The following is an 18364-nucleotide window of genomic DNA, read 5'->3' as shown; positions in this document are numbered from 1 at the left end:
TGGAGAACAAACCAGCCTGTTCATAAAGGAGGAAGTTCAGAACCCCTCTGGGTGCCACCACACATTTCTCACATTTTCCTTCTACAAAGAAGTGGCTCAAAGGAGGAGGAGGAAAAGGAGGGGGATTTATATAGCTGTTTAATTTTCCCTTTTGCCATAGTCAACCTGCAGCATTTTGCAGAGGCAGTAGAGGGAGAATGTGAGGAAACACAGGGCCAACAGTCTCTGATGGGATAGCTACAACACCAGGCTCCATTCAACTACGGAGACTCCCAAAACTTCATGGAACAACTTGATTTCAAAACGTAGATGATGGTCTCCACACAAACCCTTCCCCAGCAGTTGCAGACACGGAAGACCCAGGAAAGCACTTCTGCCATCTGAAAAAGGGGCTTGTGGACGTTTCTGGGGCCAATGGCAGGCACAGGAAGGAGCATTTCCCTTTAAAAGTCTCAGAGACATCTTGTGATGCTGTGTTTAGAGCAAGTTGCATGTATCCCTAACAGGACCTGGTTTCCTATTTATAGCCTACAGACACGGCTGTTTGGACTCTGCTGAGTTCATGTGGTTTCTTCCTGTTGCATTTTTTGTGCACAAGGCAGGACCAGAGCCCCAGGGCTGTGTTCAGATCATATATGTGATTTAGCTGCAGTGTAGTTAAGGCAGGTGAACGGATTTACAGCTGTGGAAGGGTTGTTGTTCAGCCCACTGGGAGAATTGCAGAAAATTGCTGGTGGGAATACCAGTGGTCATTGCATACAACCACGGACTCTAGGATGGGATCTACAACCATTAGGGCCATGAAGATGACCGGAGAGCTGGAACATCTCTCTTGTGAAGACAGGCTGAGAAAGCTGGGGTTGTTCAGCCTGGAGCAGCAAAGGCTCCAGGGAGACTTTAGAGCACATTCCAACACCTGGAGGGGATACAGGAAAGTATCCCACAGGAGTGGGACTTTTTGCAAGGGCATGGAGTGACGGGATGAGGGGGAATGGGTTTAAACTGGAAAAGGATAGATCCAGGTTAGACATTAGGAATAAATTTTTCAGTGTGAGGGTGGTGAGACACTGGCCCAGGTTGCCCAGGGAAGCTGTGGCTGCCCCATCCCTGGCAGTGTTGAAGGGCAGGTTGGATGGGGCTTGGAGCAACCTGGTCTGGTGGGAGGTGTCCCTGCCCATGCAGGGGGTTGGATCTAGATGATCTTCAAGGTCCCTTCCAACCCAAACCATTCTCTGATTCTATGACTCTAGCAGATCCATGTATAGCTGAGACATAAAAATTGAAACTGTGCTTTGCTGTCCTTAGGTCTCCACATGCAATTGTTTTAACCTGATCTAAATGCAGGCTATGCCCAAAGACATGGTTCAGCTCTCCATCCCATTTTAAAATACAGGTTCCCAACCTCCTCCAGCACATCCTGATGTCTGTGTAGGGTTTGGGAGCAGGGAACAGATTTCTCTCAAAGCAACCCTCCCTCTTTCCTTTACTTGACAAGAGAGATTGCAGCTGCATCCATTCCCTGATTCGACTGACCTGGCTTGGATGCAGGGGCCTGCACTAAGCAGGAGTGATGGCATGGGGGGTGGCATGCAGCAACTGCTTTTTGGTTGGGATAAAGGAACTGAGAAATGATGGTCTCTCTGTCGGGGAAGAGATTAAAGGGGGATTCACATGAATATACACAGACAACTGCAGCACACATGTGAGCTATCACCTCAGCTCCTGTCGTACACAGTAAATAAATACAACTACTTGTAGGGGTGCATCATCCCATTTTTAAATACACATTTTAAATAGGTTAAGCCAAACCCATCCTGGAATTTCACTTTCTCCACTATGATTAGGCTGGAGTTGATGACTTTAAAGGTCTTTTCCAGCCTTGGTGATTCAGTGATTCTGTGATTATGTCTACCCTGAAGATGCCCAAAATTCAATGTTCTGATGATGTTCAGTGAAAAGGACCCAGATTGTTGAGACTAACGTGGGAGCAGATACATTCCTGTCTAATAGTTACAACAGCTTGGAAAGATGGTGAAATGCAGCTGAGTGGGGATCTCACATGTCCTGCCTGTCCAGCTCTGAAAGTTGCTCTAGAAATGGAAAGAGGGTCCCAGGGACACTCCTTGACACTTCTTAATTTGCTCATATAGAAAGAGCCAAGGCCTCCCACTAAAAGGAGAATCCTTTTGTTTTCCAGTAGACTATGTGAATATCTCTCCCTCTGGAGATGTACTATTTTTCAAGCTAAACCCTTGTTATTTCTGCAAACTGGAAAGAGAAGCAGAGCAGACCCATCAAATCTCTATTGGGAATAAACACCTCCAGGTCCTGTTCCTGAAGCTGGATCACAACCCTTTTTTCCTCACATTTAATAAACATTTGTCATGTGTGGTCCTGAAACAAAATAAACTTGCATCTCAAAACATGCACAACTATTAAGTTTACTCTTCCCCTTATAAATCTTCTCTTTTTTGTGCATGTTTATTTTCCCCTTCGGGTTCAGACTATTAAAAGCAACTTGCTGTTTTTGCTTTCTTGTTTTCCTGGAGAGCTTCTGGTTAATTTAATTTCCTGTATCACTCAATTTCCACAACACTTGGGCCACACAGACTCAAGAGGAATGTTTTAAAAATAATTATCCCCATTGTATTTATGATTTTTAATACTGACTTCTCCTTCCAGGTTTTAGTTGCCCTCTAACAAACACAGGCCAAACTTAAAGCAACAACACTAAGCTTTTCAAACACTGCACACAAAATGTTTTCAAAGAGCTTTTCAATGTAATGAGGGAAATAAAAATATCTTGAACAGAGATGCAACTACATATCTCCTTTCCTTTGACTTCTTGTTCATTAGCCTACCAGTTCCTGTATGCATGTAAGATTTTGACATTGGCTCCCAGACATCTTTTTATATTTATTTTTTGGTTTGTTTGGTGGTTTAGGGTTTTTTTAATGACACAGGCACAGTTTGCCTGAAATTCTTTACCATCCTGTACCAGGATGGTGATCAATGCTCTGAGCTCCCTGCCAATGTCAGCATCTGCATCTATTTTTTTACTTTCCTTCCCTTAAAAAATGGAAGAAGCCCCCTGGAGGGGGATAGGACCACAATGGGACATATTAACATCCTTCTACAGGCACAGTTTCAAGCCTATGGTTAACTTTGCTCAGCAATAGAGGTATTTCATGTCTTTATTTAATCTGGAAATCTGCTAAAGGTATTTGGTCCCTGAATCATGGAACTGTTGGGCTGGAAAAGGGAGTTTTTTCTCATCCCTCTGCCTCCTGGCAGACTGTATCTAGATCACCCTTGACGTATCTGAGTAGCCGTCTGTCAGGAATGAAGCTTCTTGTGTGCTTGGTGTTAACACATACTCCTCAAAACCGTGGGCAAGTTTGTCACAGAGGAGCCTTGGATTGTAACTGGAGTCAACACTGGACATCCACACCTCACTTCTGTGTGACACAAAGGACTTTGGAGATGTATTTCAGGAGACTAATTTCAATCTAGGGTTATTCTATGTTTCTCCAGAGAGACAATTAGCGTTTTCTCCTCACTCCTTTGCAGCAACAAATATTTCCTATCAGACACAGCAGATAAGAACTGCAAAAAGTTTTCTGACTGCCAGATACCTCCGTTTCAGACACACCAACAGCACAAGCCCAGCTCCAGTCCACCACCCTCAGTTGCCTCCTCCTTCCCTTGCAGTTCTCCAAGTAAGTCTGCAGGAATGTCCAGCCTCCCTGGGCACCTGGCCCAGAGAACACTTTACAGTGAACACCACCACAGATATTTCAGATAATTCAGCCTTCTCCACACCCTTGCAGTTTCATGTTTATTCCTGAACATCTTAAAAGCATAAATGCTTCTTTTACATGGCAGAAGCTGGCAGACCTGCATCTTCTGCCTTCATTCTCTGCTCCATTAGTTTCGGCTTCACCAAAATGACCCTCAATTAAGGGATTCTTTTTTTCTATCAGTCTCAGGGCTCTCTTTTGCAGATGCCAGACCCGTGGCCTCTCTTGTCAACACCAGCACAACACCAACCTCTGTGTCTTTCCCTCTTCCAATGCCTCTAGACTCCAGCCACCTCCTTATGTAAACTCTGGCCTATCATTCCCTCTTTCTCAGCCAGATCAGAGCTCAGTTTAAAACCAAATCCTATTTAAATAAGGAACCTCTGGGTCCAGCTATGCTGAAAGCCCTCTTTCTACTCACAGTTTGCTGTCCTATTGTCAGCATCAGAGCTTCAGGTGGATTCCTGAGAGACCATCAATCTCTGTCTCATCATATCTTTTTACCCCTCTTACCTCACACCAACTCTTGGAGAGGTCATTTGTCCACCAGTTCCTCTGTGGGCTTCTGCCTTTAGTTATCTCCCTTTCTGGATCACACAGTGGAATAATGTAGTACAAAACATGCTCAAAATTAATTTTAGGCCAAAATTTGGGGTTTGCTCTTTTTTTTTTTTTTTTTTTTTTTTTTTTTTTTTTTTTTTTTTTTTTTTTATAATATCACCTCCTGGCTGCTTAAGCAAACCTTCACATGTTCATCTTCACACTAACCAGCCCTGGCTCATCCTGTCCCCTGAGCTCAGGAGGTAGCAGGAGGTATTTCTGTGGCTCCGAATCCCCAGGAATGACACAGGGTTCACCTCAGCATCACTCTCCTAACTCAGACAAGCAATGCAGAGGACAAGGAAAATGCCTGTCCCTCCTGCATGCACCACTGGCCAGAGAACAGCTCAGTTCCACACTGGGATATCCAGGTGCAAGAGCACAGGTAGTCGTGGTGTACTCACAAAATCTCAAGGAGGGTCTAGCTCAAAAGCTGTGCCACCTCTGTACAACACTGAGTTACAGCCAACAGCAGCATTTGTGAAGGTGCAATGGATGATTGTTTCTTTTAGATAAATGAGTTCCCTTTTACTATGATCAGAAAAGGAAGGATTGACCAAAGAAATCAAGACAACGCTTTGCTTTTCAGATCACTAAGGTTTTAATCTGTTACCACCTCTTCCTCACTACTCCCGAAAGGAAGAAAGTCCCTTTTTCTGAGGTGACAGCGTAGCTGTTGTCTCACATAGAACTTCAGAGTAAGAGGGGCTGTGCAAGTGGGAGCTGTAACATGAAGAGGCAGATTGGTGGGTACTGGGACTTCAGCAAGCGTGTATGGCATTCCCTGAAAAGTTGAATTCAGAGGCTCACATCTGTACCCTGGTCCAAAGCTCATTCAATTACACCACGTCCTCCTGCACCACACTACTGTCCTCTGCTCACTCCTCATCCACCAACACAGCCTGTCTCTCTGTGATCAACAAGAGAGGACCCTGAGCACATGGGGCTGTAGCTGGTGATGCTTCAATTGTCAGGGTCTACTGCCCAGAAGAGAACAAAGTCCCCAAGAACCACCCTATGGCAACTTATTTCACAGAGATATGGGTCCATTTATGGATCCTGACACACTGGAGGTCCCCTGCCCTCCCCTCTTTGCTCAAACAAGCCAACATATGGCTGGGATTCATGACACTGAATTTTAGAATTTCACTCTACTACCTACCTCATGTATGTCTGCATATGGACTATTCAACCCAGAGTCACTTCATAAATGACAAAAAGAATGAGACCTAATGAGTTTTCAATTTCCATTATCTCCATGTAGCTGACTAAAATGGGTCAATTGCCTGGTGATCTCAAATACCTCTTTCTCCCACAGCCAATAGAGACCAGACAGCTAGTTCAGGTGGAGATGTCTGTCTGGCCTGTAGGCTTCTGACACAAGAGGGGAGGGCTCCCAGCCATGATGCCTCACCTGCCAGCAGTTGAGCAAATTCAGACATCAGCTCATGTAGGTCTTTGCATTGAGACCCAAATGAACCAACACATGTATTGCAGGGAGAGATGAACAAGCTGAGGACACAAAGATGATCTTCAGCTTTGGCTGAGTACAACAAACTGAACCAAAACTCACTGAAACCTGTATTTTACTTTTGAAAAGTAAAATAAAGGGGTTTGATTCTGGTGTATAAATAAGGCAGAAGGACAGTGCTAATACCTAAGAACTGGAAAAACTGACAGAAGTCACATAACTGACACAAGCCATGAGATCTGGTAAAAGCACCACCCTTTCCAATGTCACTAAAAAATACATCGCCGAGAACCACTTTGCTTTGATGGGGAGGGGACAGGGAGAAACAGCATTGTTTTCAAGAGACCTTCTCTACCTTATTTGCTCAAATGTTTTAGTAAGAATGTCTGTAGTTACCCTGACAAACACCCACCCTTGGTATGAGGGGGAGGAGGGGATGGGGAGCTGAAAACGGAAGCTGGAGGATGCACGTTCTTTACTATTTCACCAGTGGTATTAATCAAAACATAAATAGCAAGGTGTTACTTCAAGGGTGGGAGGGGAAAATCTGGGTGAATTCAGCTCTCAACATGCACACAGTCCTTCAAGACAAATAAGAGTGACTCCCACATCAGCATTTGTCTCTCTGGTTTCTGTGGAAAAGGAAGGTACGACCGTGTCTAAATCCCATTCACGAGCCAGAACAAATCTCTGTAAGCCTCAGCTGCTCTTTCTGCTCTCAACATATCAGAGCCAAAAATGCCTCCTCTTGCACTCAAACTGATTTTTTTCCCCCCACTGCAGCTACTTCTGACTTGTACTGCTGATTTACAGCAGAAGAGGAGCAGTCTCATCAGCACGTAGAAACTCTACAGGAAAATCAAATGACCACATCAAAAAACCTGCCTAGAAGAAAAGGTTTGGATCCAAGTGAAAAAGTAATCACGTGCAAGTTTAGTTTTGAAACAAAATAGAAGTTAAGCTTCTACTCCCAAGACACTCACAAAAGTCTGCAGAAAGGTTTATGGGGATTTATGGTGCTAGATGGCCCCAAAGATTGGCCTCTTCATTAATGTGACAACCATCCTGTTGCTAACTGGGGTGTCCCTGAGTATCTCTGTAGATTGGTATTTGCTATTTACAAAATCAAGCTGAATTAGGACTTCACTTGAGCCAAGGAAAAGCTGTTGCACGTGCTCCTGCATGTTTCAGGAGAGATATCCCAGCCTCACATGTGTGATTGCTTTTTAAAACTTTTTTAATTGGTTTGGTTTAATTACAAAATAAAATTAGTGCCCCATATCTGGGCAATTTATTCAGTTTACTGAGACATTTAGCTCACTGTGAAGCTACTGCTGCTATGTGTTAGGTCCCAAAGACAGAACTGGGTCCAAAGTGTTGAGTTACCACATCAGTGAGGACAGAGAAGGACAAAATATACACTTACCAAACTCAAGAAAACCCTTACTGTCAGTCCAAAGCTGTGAGTACATTTGTTGGAGGGGTTCTACTCCCACGAAACCCTCAAACAAACAGAATAACATCACAAAACAATGAGTCAGCCAAAGCCCTACAGCCAGTCTGCTTTGAGATCACATCCCTTTTCACCTTGAATCCCCGTGTTCCCGAGACTGAGAGAGCTGGGACTCTCTAGCCTGGAGAAGAGAAGGCTGAGGGGAGACCTTATTCATGCCTATAAGTACTAAAAAATGGGTGCAAGGAGGGTGGAAACAGGCTCTTTTCAGTAGTTCCCAGTGACAGGATGAGGGGCAACAGGCACAAGCTGGAACATGGGAAGTTCCATTTAAATATGAGGAAAAACTTCTTTACAGTGAGGGAGACAGAGCCCTGGGACAGGCTGCCCAGGGAGGCTGTGGAGCCCCTTTCTCTGGAGATATTCAAGACCCACCTGGATGCAGTCCTGGGTAATGTGCTCCAGGTGATCCTGCTTCAGCGGGGGAGTTGGACTAGATGATCTCTAGAGATCCCTTCCAACTCTGACAATTCTGTGACTCTGGAATTCCATGAGACGAGCTCCATGAAATCCCCACTCTCAGCAAACACGTGTGTTTACAGTGATGTGAACAGTCCTGCTGCTTAGTGGGATGGACTGGGTTTATTTGCTTTTCCAGTAAACAGGTGGTGCAATGACATACGACAGAGGAATTACAATTCCTGGCCTGGTGGCTGTTCTGCAATGAAATATCCAGATGTGATGAGAGACAAGGAATCTCTGTTTGACTTAGAACTGTTGTTTAGGTTATAAGTTGTCTGCTGTACTGTTACTGGGTCTTTCAAATGCCTCAAACTTAGCAAGGTGAGAAGTCCAGAGGAGTCTATGTCCTCATAGCCTTGAAACAGGCTGGCCAGGGAAGTCTTGGAGTCACCATTCCTGAAGGTATTTAAAAGCTGTGCAGATGTGGTGCTGAGGGACATGGTTCAGTAATGGCCTTGGCAGTGCCAGGTGAATGGTTGGACTTGATCTTAAAGCTTTTTTCCAACAACAGCAACAACAAAAATCTATGATTCCGTGATAGATTACTTTTTAGGACTGTAATTTAGTCCACAACATTTGGTCCAGACATAATAGTGAGGAACAGGTCCACTCTGGTGACCAGGGAGAGCTATTTCTTTTCACCTGCCCTGCTGAGGTCCAAAACTTGCTACGTATAGCACACAAGGATAATTAATTAAGTTCTTTACCCTTTGCTGCCTACATCCCCTCCTAAGTGCAATGACATATTTTCTTTCTGTCCTGTGACAGTCACAAAGATCCCACAAAACCCAAACTAGACAGTTCAGTCTTGGGAAGTGAAGCCAATACTGTTGGGATCAGCAGTGCACAGACACACGTGTCCCACACTGAGTGGACCACGGTATTTCTCTGGTCTGAGAGCAAAAGTACATCCATCACTTCAGTATAACTCCTTTCCTTGAAAGATCCTCATCCATCCTATCTACAGGGAACAGTCCCTATCATGCACCATCACTCAGAGTGTGCCTGCCAGAGCACTGCTCAGACAGGCCACAGCCAGACCTGGGACTGTGCTGAGACTTAAATGGTCTTGCTGACTGCAGCACAGTGCTCAGTCCTGCTGTTTTATTAGCACACCAGTAACTCCAAACACACCATAAACAAGGGGATGTGCTTGCTCTCAGGAGCACAGGAAGGGGCTCACACCAGCTGCCTGGTAGAAATGTGCATCCTGCCCAGCAGGAAAGAGTGGGCAGCAGGTTCCAATCCTTTGCTTACCACCAAAGATGGTCCAGCAAGGAAAAGAAATATCACTTGGGAAACATGACCAGGCATCATTGCTTTAGTTTGGACTGGGACTTGGTTTGTCCTACTTAAGAGGAACATTTGGGTTCACTAAGTTCACATGGATAGCTAGACACCTCATCTTCTACCCTGAAAGTAAACAGTGATTCTATATTACCCATAAGGTGTGTTAGTACTGAACATGGGTGAATGCCTAGCTTAAACCTTCACCCTCTGCAGTAGGGAGGGATGTACTATCCCCAGCCCCACACCCACCCCTCACCATATACCTACTTGTCTTCTACCCACCCTAATGTAACCAACACCTTCTTTTCAGGCTGTCTGTCTACTCAGGGTTTTCCCTGCCCCAGATTGCAGGATGTGTCTGAGGTCTATGCTACCTCCTCCACTCAGCGATCCACTTCTTCAGGCACGCTCACATCTTCTCCCATGTTACCACCAGCCCCTGGAATGACCTTTTCAAACAACACTTTCCTGCCTTTCTAAATGATAAAACTCCCCGTGAGCAGCAGGTGGTGAGCTGAAGATTCTGAAGATGAGTTGTATTTTGCCCTAGGAAACTGAGCTGCAAAGTCTGAAATGTTTTGATTCAGCCAACCTATCATAATGCCTCAGGGTAACTATAGAGAAGGCTCCCTCATGTTCTTTCTGTCAACCAGGTTCATCCACAGGGCTAGATCTTCCATGAACACTATTGTCAGGGTCACTGGGGATGGAGCCAACACCCTTCTGCACCACATAATGAGGTCATGGTGCGTCTTGGAAGCTCCAGGAAATCAAATGTATGGAAAGACACGTACCATCTCTAACTACATTCCTATGACACACAAGAGCAGCATTAAGAATCAAAACGTATTTGTTATGGACCAAAATATTTCCACCAAAGAACTGAAAACTCAGAACGTTTCCTGTGTTTTGAAAATAAAAACATCTTTACTACTCTTGTCTTCTAAACCCAAATGAATCTGTAACCCTGAAGTTTCCAGCTGAGACCCTGCTTTTCTAACATCTCAGCTGGGAGCGTGTCACTATGCCCAAGAGATGTGACCTTGCAACACTCAAGACTGTAAGATTTCCTCCTGAATTCCATCTTCTTTCACCATTTCTGCTTCCATATGTACCATGCTTTTGCTACCTTTGCTATAACTCCTTTTTATATATGTTTTAAACTCCTTAGGATCAACTTTCTAATGAGTTCATGCACTTCAGCTCCTGTTTCAGGCAGTCATAATTATGGGAACAGTCCCCTTACTGTCATGTTTACTCCTAGTTATAATGTGCTATGTCCAGAAAGGTTTTTATTGCCACCTTTGCATATCAAAGAAGATGTTCCAACCATCTACTATAAGCACCTCTCTTTGATGTCACATCAAATTATTTTCTTGAACTGTTCATGGTCTGCTAAACCTGGATGAAAATTACCTGAATTCTTCATAATTTTAGGTACTTTATCTATGCTAGTAGATGATTTTAATGCAACAATACTTCGGTAAACAAATATATATTTCTCATGGGAAAAAAAATAAATAAATTAAAAAATAGTTGATTTTTCTGTTTTTCCACTTTGTATTTGGGGGGGGGATGAGAGGCAGGACTTTTTTCTTTTTCTAAACTTGGGTATTCATCAGGTATTACTGAAGAAATGCAAATGAAAAAATTGTGCCATGAAAGAGACAGTTTCTCCATAAAGAGACTCCTCTGCTCCTGGAGAAAAGGCATCATCTCCTGATGCAAGGGCAAGAGGGGTCTTGGGTGACAGAACAGGACAGAACGAGACAGAATGGGGTGGAATGATCTTTTCTGCTCTGTTTCATTTGAAGTCTACAGGCAGCCCCAGCAACACTACTCAGTGAAGTTCCTGGGCTGGTTTATGGGTATCTGGAGGTTTATCACACTGTTCTGCTGGCTGAGATGCCCCTTTGTGTCTGCAAGCAGCTCCCAGGCATCTTTCAGCAAAGCGTGGAGGGTTTACCTCTGTTTTGTAGCCAAGTCCTGGCTGACACGCAGGTGAGGTCCTCAACAGCTTAGTGACAGAGTTTCAATCTAACACATGTAGGTTAAAACCCTCGGCCATTGCAGAGGGCACAGCACAAAGTGATCACCTGTACACACCAACCTTTCTCTCCCTGCTGAGCTGGCAGGGTGAGGATGCCCCAGAAAGGTCTCAGCATTAAGACTCTCTCCCCCAATGAAATGCCAAGTTCAGTAGATGTAACAGGAGTCAGAGGAGCAAGAGAATCAGACTGAGTATGATACACAGGTGAACACAGGGTTCAAAATGTCCCTGTTCTCACTCCTTTATCAACTGGATTTTTTTTATTATTATTTTTTTTTTTTTGTCTTCTAGGGTTGGCATTTCCTATGAATACACTCTGAGTATATTGTTGTATCTCTTGGACATAAGGGAAACATTTGTCCTTGACAATGATAAGGAAAAGGGGATACACTCTTTTGAATGAATACCAAGCAAATTAAAAGACATAATAATCAAGGCACCTTATTACTGAGAAGCCCAAAACAGGTCAAATGTGATGTGGAGATGCCCATTCACAAAAACTACAAAGATGTTATGTAGAGCTTGTAATTGTAAACTTTAGGGCTCTTTATAGCTCAGATAAATGTCAAGTAATTCACCTGAGAGGTAACTGAACCTACATCCACACCACACACATGGCACCGTGGTGAGAGAAACAAGATTGTGTGCACCATATTCTTTACATCCCACCCTGGGTACATCCTACACCATGGTAGGTTTCTTCCAATCAATCTTACTTTCTGCCAAAAAGGCATCCATCACTTGGATGGAAATTAAAAAATGTCCCAAAATGGGATGGCACAGGTCTGCCCCAGCAAGCTGCTACCTCTACAAGGTACAACACAAACCAGGAATTAACTGTTGCTGAAGCAGCTGTGTATAACTTGAAAAGGAATCTGGGTTTGTTCCACACACATCATCAAAGTTAATAAACGTTATCTCCACCGTTGGAGATGATCTGTTTGGTGGTGACAAATAAAAAATATCCAACAAGCCTGCTGAATCACAAAGTTAGCACAAACAAGCAACGGATACACAAAGCACTTTGCAATTGGCTACAGAGAAGGTTTTGCAGTTTATGTTGCCTTTGCCAGTGTTTTCCTTCCAGCCAGGCCTGCAAGCAGGAATCAGATGCTCTGGTTATGATGCAGGCAAACAGAGAACAACACCCTGGAATGGAAAGAAACTGTCACGGTGAACTTGCAGGCTCCCAGACTGCTTTCTGACTTCAATCACAAACATGATCTGGAGAATATTTCTGTATGAGAACAGGGAGGTAGCACATGAGTAACCCTGTGAAGGAACTGTGCAGGCACACTAAGCAGTAGGTAACTGTGGTTGCAGGATCAAGGCTCTGCTTAGTGCCACACATACAGGGTTTGGATGTTCAGACTATGGTACTGACTTTCTCTTCCGTTCATACTTTGAAAATCACTTTTTCAGAGCTTAGGCAAAAAACAACACTCTGGTGACACAAATCCTGGCTTCAGCACAAGGGGAAGCAACAGGAGAATTTGTAGCCAAGTGTTTCAATTTAGATCCACACTTACGTAAAAAGCCAAGAGCAGATCCTATAGAGGGTCCTATAGACCCTCCTGACAAAGCCCTGGAAGGTGGTTACCCCTTCATAGAATCAGAGTCCTCCTTCCTAGGCTACTGCAGAGATCTTTGCCATTAAACCCAAACAATAAGAGAAGAAACCAAAAGTTGCCATCAGAAGTTATATTGGCCATAACACCTTCCTCAGAACAGAGTGGGAGGATTTACAGAGACTAACCTGGAAAAGATCCCAAGGAGGAAGAATATAAACTTGTCAGGCTGGGAAGCTAAGCTGCTGAGGCTCTCCTTCCCTCCATCTCACCTTCCTCACTCTCCCTCTAAGCCTTTCCTTTGAGGCCCTCCACCTCTGACGTGATGCTGAGGCACACACTGCATCTGTGGGAAGCTCTCAAAGTCAAATGAGAGACCTTCTTTGAAAGGAAACACATTTGAGGCAGAAAAAGAGAAACAGCCAGCTCCACCCTGGCAGTGTAATAACCCTCTGCTCGGAGCTCTCCTTGGAGTGAAACAAAAAAAGAGGAAAGTTTTTATCCAGTGTAGCAGTGTGATTACAAAAATAGCCCAGGCACAGGAGGGCTGCTGAGGTGCAGGATGGAGGTTTAGGAGAGAGATCTAAATCTTCGGTAAAGCTTTGGAAAAAAATCCCAAGGGACACACAGAGGTGAGGAGAAAGTTGGCTATGGCAGTGCAACTGTGGCATCAACTTAAAGCAAGGAGTCTTTCAACCCAGAAACCTCTGCACAGGCTGAGCATTACTGGGTTCATTCATCATGGGTCCTCACAGGGCTTGGCCAAAAAGGCTTGTGAGGAAAATGAGGGGTTCAGCATGGCTCAAGGAGCCAGTGAAGGCTGGTGGATGTCAAAGTCTCATGTCAGGCCTAGACACCAAAAGAGAGACAGAGATAACGACCCAGAGGTCACAATGGAATCCAGAGTCAACTCTGATGTCAAGTATTCAGCCAACAGCTGAATACAACAGCCAAGCAGCTCGGAGGGTCTGTGAGCTCCAGGAAAGCAGCTGTCTTAGGAGGCCACCTGATACCTCCAGCTGAATGTAGCCCAGCCCTGCTCCACCACAACAGAAGGGACAGGAACCTCCTTGGAGCAGGTGCTCCTTGCTGGTCCCTCAACTCAGCTCCTAAAGCACATTCCTCAGAAACTCAAAATATGCCTGGCGACCTCAACTGGGATGTGGAGCCCTTTCTTCAATAAAAAAGAAGGATAAAAACATAAATAGAAAAAAACAGGTCCAGGACCTCAAGGATTTGGCTGTTCAAGAATACAAAAGTCAGAACGTTGCCCTATTCACCACAAATAGTTTTGCTTTTCCCTCCCCCTTGCTTTTTTTTTTTTTTAATAGCAAGTTCAGTGAAACTTTATCTCTTCCTGCCCTAGTAACCCTACTAAATAATCTGCTTATTAGCATGACTCAATTGAGTGGCTTTCAGCAGCCAAAGTCATTTTCTCTGCTATTGTTGTTTCATTGGTGGAAACTAAAAAAAAGCACAAAAAAAAAAAAAAAGCTCGTAAAAAGCTTTTCTACCCCTGCAAAGTATCACTTTACTGGACACTAAAGTACAGCCAAGTAGGTAGTTGCATTGCAGTTACAATTTAAAGGGTTCGTTAAAAAAGGAGCCGAGCGCACCCAAGGGTTTAACTTCATTAACATTCAACGTGCGTGAAAGGGAACACGACCCAAGGCTCAGGACGGGGCAGCCAGGCTGGGTTTTCGAGTCCCCTCCTTCAAGAGGAAATGAAGCTCCCAGGGCTGCTCAGGGGAGGAGGGATGGAGGCAGCTCACGCCTTTTTACCACTCAAACCCGCTTTCAAACTGAGCGCAGAGTTAGTTTGTGGAGTATTTTACATTTGAGCAGAAAACCCTGCTCCTGAGATACAGCACCTCCTCTAAAAGCAGAGTGTTATCTGGCTGCTTCGTTCCATGCTGCTGTAACCAAGAAACACCTACAAAACATCCCAGAATCAAGCAGGGGAAAGTGTTGTCCCTCTGTATTTTCCCCAGTCGGTTCACTGTGTTGAATAACAGGTGGGTTATAGGCGGGTTTGAGCGGGGTTTGTTTGGGTTTGTAATTTTATTTTCCCCTCTTCTTTGTACTGCACGAAGGCACGTGGGGGAAAAGAACACATTTTGAAAGGCAGGAAAGTGTGATTATGAAACCACCAACACTCGCGAAAGATACCAGGTGTAGAACCCGAAAGTAATTTAAAGACTTAATTAAGGAGGAAAAAAAAAAATAGAAAAAAAAAAGAAAAAAGAAAAAGGAAAAGACAAAGAAAAAGGAAAAGACAAAGAAAAAGAAGGAAAAGACAAAGAAAAAGGAAAAGACAAAGAAAAAGAAGGAAAAGATAAAGAAAAAGGAAAAGAAGAAAAAAAAAGAAAGTAAGAAAATGAAAAACGGAAAAGAGTTTTCAAGTTGACAGGCGATTTTAATCCCTTAACGAAGGAGAACTAATAGCTGAAGCAGTGAACTAAGCGGAGCATCAGGGTAAAGAAAACTCCAACTGCAGCACCGGAGTAACCCCAAATCTCTCACCGTCGCTGCCCCTCTGGGCACCTCCTGCCCGCGCACAGCTTGCGCGCCCCGCGCTGCCCTCCCTGCGCGCCCCCTGCGCCCGGGGGTCTCACCCTCTCCCCACCGGCCCCCGAGGGGGATGCCCTGCCCGGCCCTTTCCTCAAAACCCCCCCCGCCCTCCGCTCCGCTCCGCAGGAGGTACCTGCTGCCCGCGCAGCGCCGCGCAACTTGGCGCGGCTGGGTTGGGTGTAGCCTGGTTCGGCTCGGCTCAGCCCGGTTGGGCTCAGTTCAGCTGGGCCCGGCACAGTCGGTTCAGTTCAGCTCGGCTCAGACACGGCTTGAGCCCCGTTCCGCCCTGCTCAGCGCCCCAGCCGCCCCCGCCCCGCCGGGGCTGCCCCCGCCGCCTCTTCCTCCTCCCCTTCGGCATCTCCTCCCCTTCTCCACCGCCTCCCCCTCCCCGCCCCTGGACACCCTGGCCTCCCTCCCGTGCTTGCTCTCCCCTCCCTCAAAAAAAAAGGGGGCCCGATCCCCGGGTTTGGGAGGTGAGCACCGTGTCCAGCCCTGCCAGGCACCCCCGGATTTGGGGCTGGCTGTGCAGAACCTCCTTCTGGGGGGTTCCACAGGGAAACTGTGGCTCCAAAGAAGTGCTCATCAAAAAGAGTGGAAGAATTATGACCAGGTGGATTTTTGCAGGCTGTAGTCTTGTGGTTAGCTGAGGAGTGCAGAGGGGAAGTCAACAAGGGAGTCTTTCCTCCTTCATCTGTCCCATCATGTTGTATTTTTGGCCGTGGGTGTTTGAAACATCTCTCCTTCAGGGAAGCCCAACCTCAGATCAGGTTGTTGTATGACAGAAGGTCAGGTGGTACCTGTTTGTTGGACCTTTTTTAGGGCTTGAGGGTGTTAGAGGTGGGTTTTGCTCAGGACATCTCCTTGGGAGACTATCTCAGATGTGCTGGTCCTGGTGCTTCCTTCTGAGCTGTAAGGATGACGTGGGATGCTGGGTATTGTGGACAGGTGGATCTGGAAGGACAAACTGACTTGGGGACCTGAGAGAGGAGCAACAAGAAGGAAGGGGCCTCTTTGTCTTTGGAGAAGATCACAGAGCATCCTCACATCCTGCAGAAGCACACCAGCCCTGTGAGACTAGTGGGCTTGGCTTCAGCTAACAATCAAACAAATAGGTTTACAGTTATAGCAAGGAGACCTGCAGATGTCCATCAGATCCCTGACGTACCCAGAGAAGACAGGAGGTAATGTTCAGACGCCTTCTGTAAGTCCTAAAGCTTTGGTGAATAACCCAAATGGTTTTTCCATAAAAGGTCAATCCACCATTAGAGGTGCAGAACCTGCCACCTGCCGGACCTGTAGAAGAGACATTTTCATTTGAGACCATCCAAATGAGGTGCTTATAAATTTTAGGAACCGTAAGTGTTCACTTTGAGCAGGCTGGGATGGTTCTTTGAATGCCATTGTGATTATTTTGCCCTTGCTGCTGATCCCTACAACGCAAAGTATACATTGATATAATAAATATATATAAATAAATAAAATATATATAAATATATATATAATATATAAAAATAAATAAAAGGGAGGCAGGGCAAGACAAAAGGGAAAGGCTGCTGGGATTTTGGAAATCAGAGGAAACAAATTGCTTTCACAGAGTGGTTCTCATATTTTCTGGACCAATCTGAGCTGAGTACAATACCTATTCCTGCTACCAGCAGGAGAGAAAAAGACATTTTGTGAGGCAGATGATTCTGTATGTTAATTGCTCACACACACTAACTTACATATCCATCCTTCCTGTCTGCATCAGAGTGCATAGTACAGGGAAGGCACCGGGTGTGATGCTGGCAGTTCAAGCAGGCAGAAGAGGTTCTTTCACTCCAAGGGGAGCTGTAGATAATGAAAATCCCATCTATTCCCATCCCAAGCTTAAGTTTTCAGCTCCACTGGTTGCTGATGCTGTTGCTACAAGAATGCGATGGCTGGAGGACCATTGTATCCACCTGCACTTGGACTGTATGAGTGCAAGCTTTGGGCATCACAGTGCCCAGCTGTGATGAAGCCCCATGGGCTCTCCCCCATTCCCTGACCCCACTGATATTGTCCTCACACCTACACCAGATCCTGCCTGGGAGGCAGAGCATGACACAACCGCTTACATGAGGATCACTCTGCCTATAGGAAATGTTGCAGATCTGCAGTTATTTAGGCACAGGATTAGTCTCTGTGTATCACACACAAAACAAAGCATGGGGTCACTCAGCTTCAACATATAGGCAGGCAAAAGCTTCAGCCTGTGTCCTCTCCCAGCAAAACATTTAGCTGTGTAACAGAGAAGTCCCAGAGCAGGAAAATCCTTAGGCAGGATATCTTCCTGCCCCAAGGAAAAATCCATAGAAGCCCTTTCTAAGGGGGCATTCACCCATCTTGTCTGTCCAGACCTCTGGTGACAACTCCACACCTGCCCACTGCAGCCGGTCCCCAAGCTGTCCTTCACTGCCAGAGAACATTCCCTTCGTGTACAACTTAAACCTTCCTTGCTGGGATTTAATCCCACTTCTCCTTATAGAATCACAGAATCGGAAGAAGAGTTTGGCTTGGAAAGGATCCTTAAAAGTCATCTGGTCCAAACCCCCTGCAAAGAGCAGGGACATCTTCAACTGGATCCTACCCGCCAGGGACATGGAGAACAGATTTTCTCCTTCTTTTCTACAGCAGTTTTTTGCATATTTAAAACCAAACAGCACTGTAGCCTGGGAGGCAGCTGCCATGTTCATTACCCAGCTGACACAGACCTTCCACTGAAACACACACCAACTGCTGCGTGTTATTATTGTCATTTAACTTGATTTGTACAACTAACCAGGCATTGCCTTCTACAACAGGCAGTGCCACTTCTGTGGGTGTAGGTATTCAGAAACCAAAAACCCTTAAAGCTGCATCTTTCTGGTGGAAAATATCACCACAAGCCGTCGTGTTTTCTTTCCTGTATTTGAAAACCACCCACATTTTCAGTAAGAAAAAAAAAATAATTAAATAATTAAAAAGAGTCAAACTGATTGAGTGTTTTGCATGGGCAATGGGCCTTTCTGAAGAATT

At 45.2% G+C, this 18364-nt stretch overlaps 1 protein-coding gene across 1 annotated transcript in view; it reads right to left on the bottom strand.

Moving 5' to 3' along the window:
• PRKCQ (protein kinase C theta) overlaps positions 1-15621 on the bottom strand; it is a 66011-nt gene extending 50390 nt beyond the window's left edge. The window contains exon 1 of the mRNA XM_051615657.1: positions 15459-15621. The gene's annotated coding sequence lies outside the window, so the exon portion shown is untranslated. The remainder of the gene's footprint in view (positions 1-15458) is intronic.
• Between the last annotated feature and the right edge of the window lie 2743 nt (positions 15622-18364).

This window comes from Apus apus, chromosome 1 (genome assembly GCF_020740795.1).
Source record: "Apus apus isolate bApuApu2 chromosome 1, bApuApu2.pri.cur, whole genome shotgun sequence".
Classification (NCBI taxonomy): Eukaryota; Metazoa; Chordata; class Aves; order Apodiformes; family Apodidae; genus Apus; species Apus apus.
Note: the sequence above shows the minus strand (reverse complement) of the source record. Positions and strands in the feature narration are given on the sequence as shown.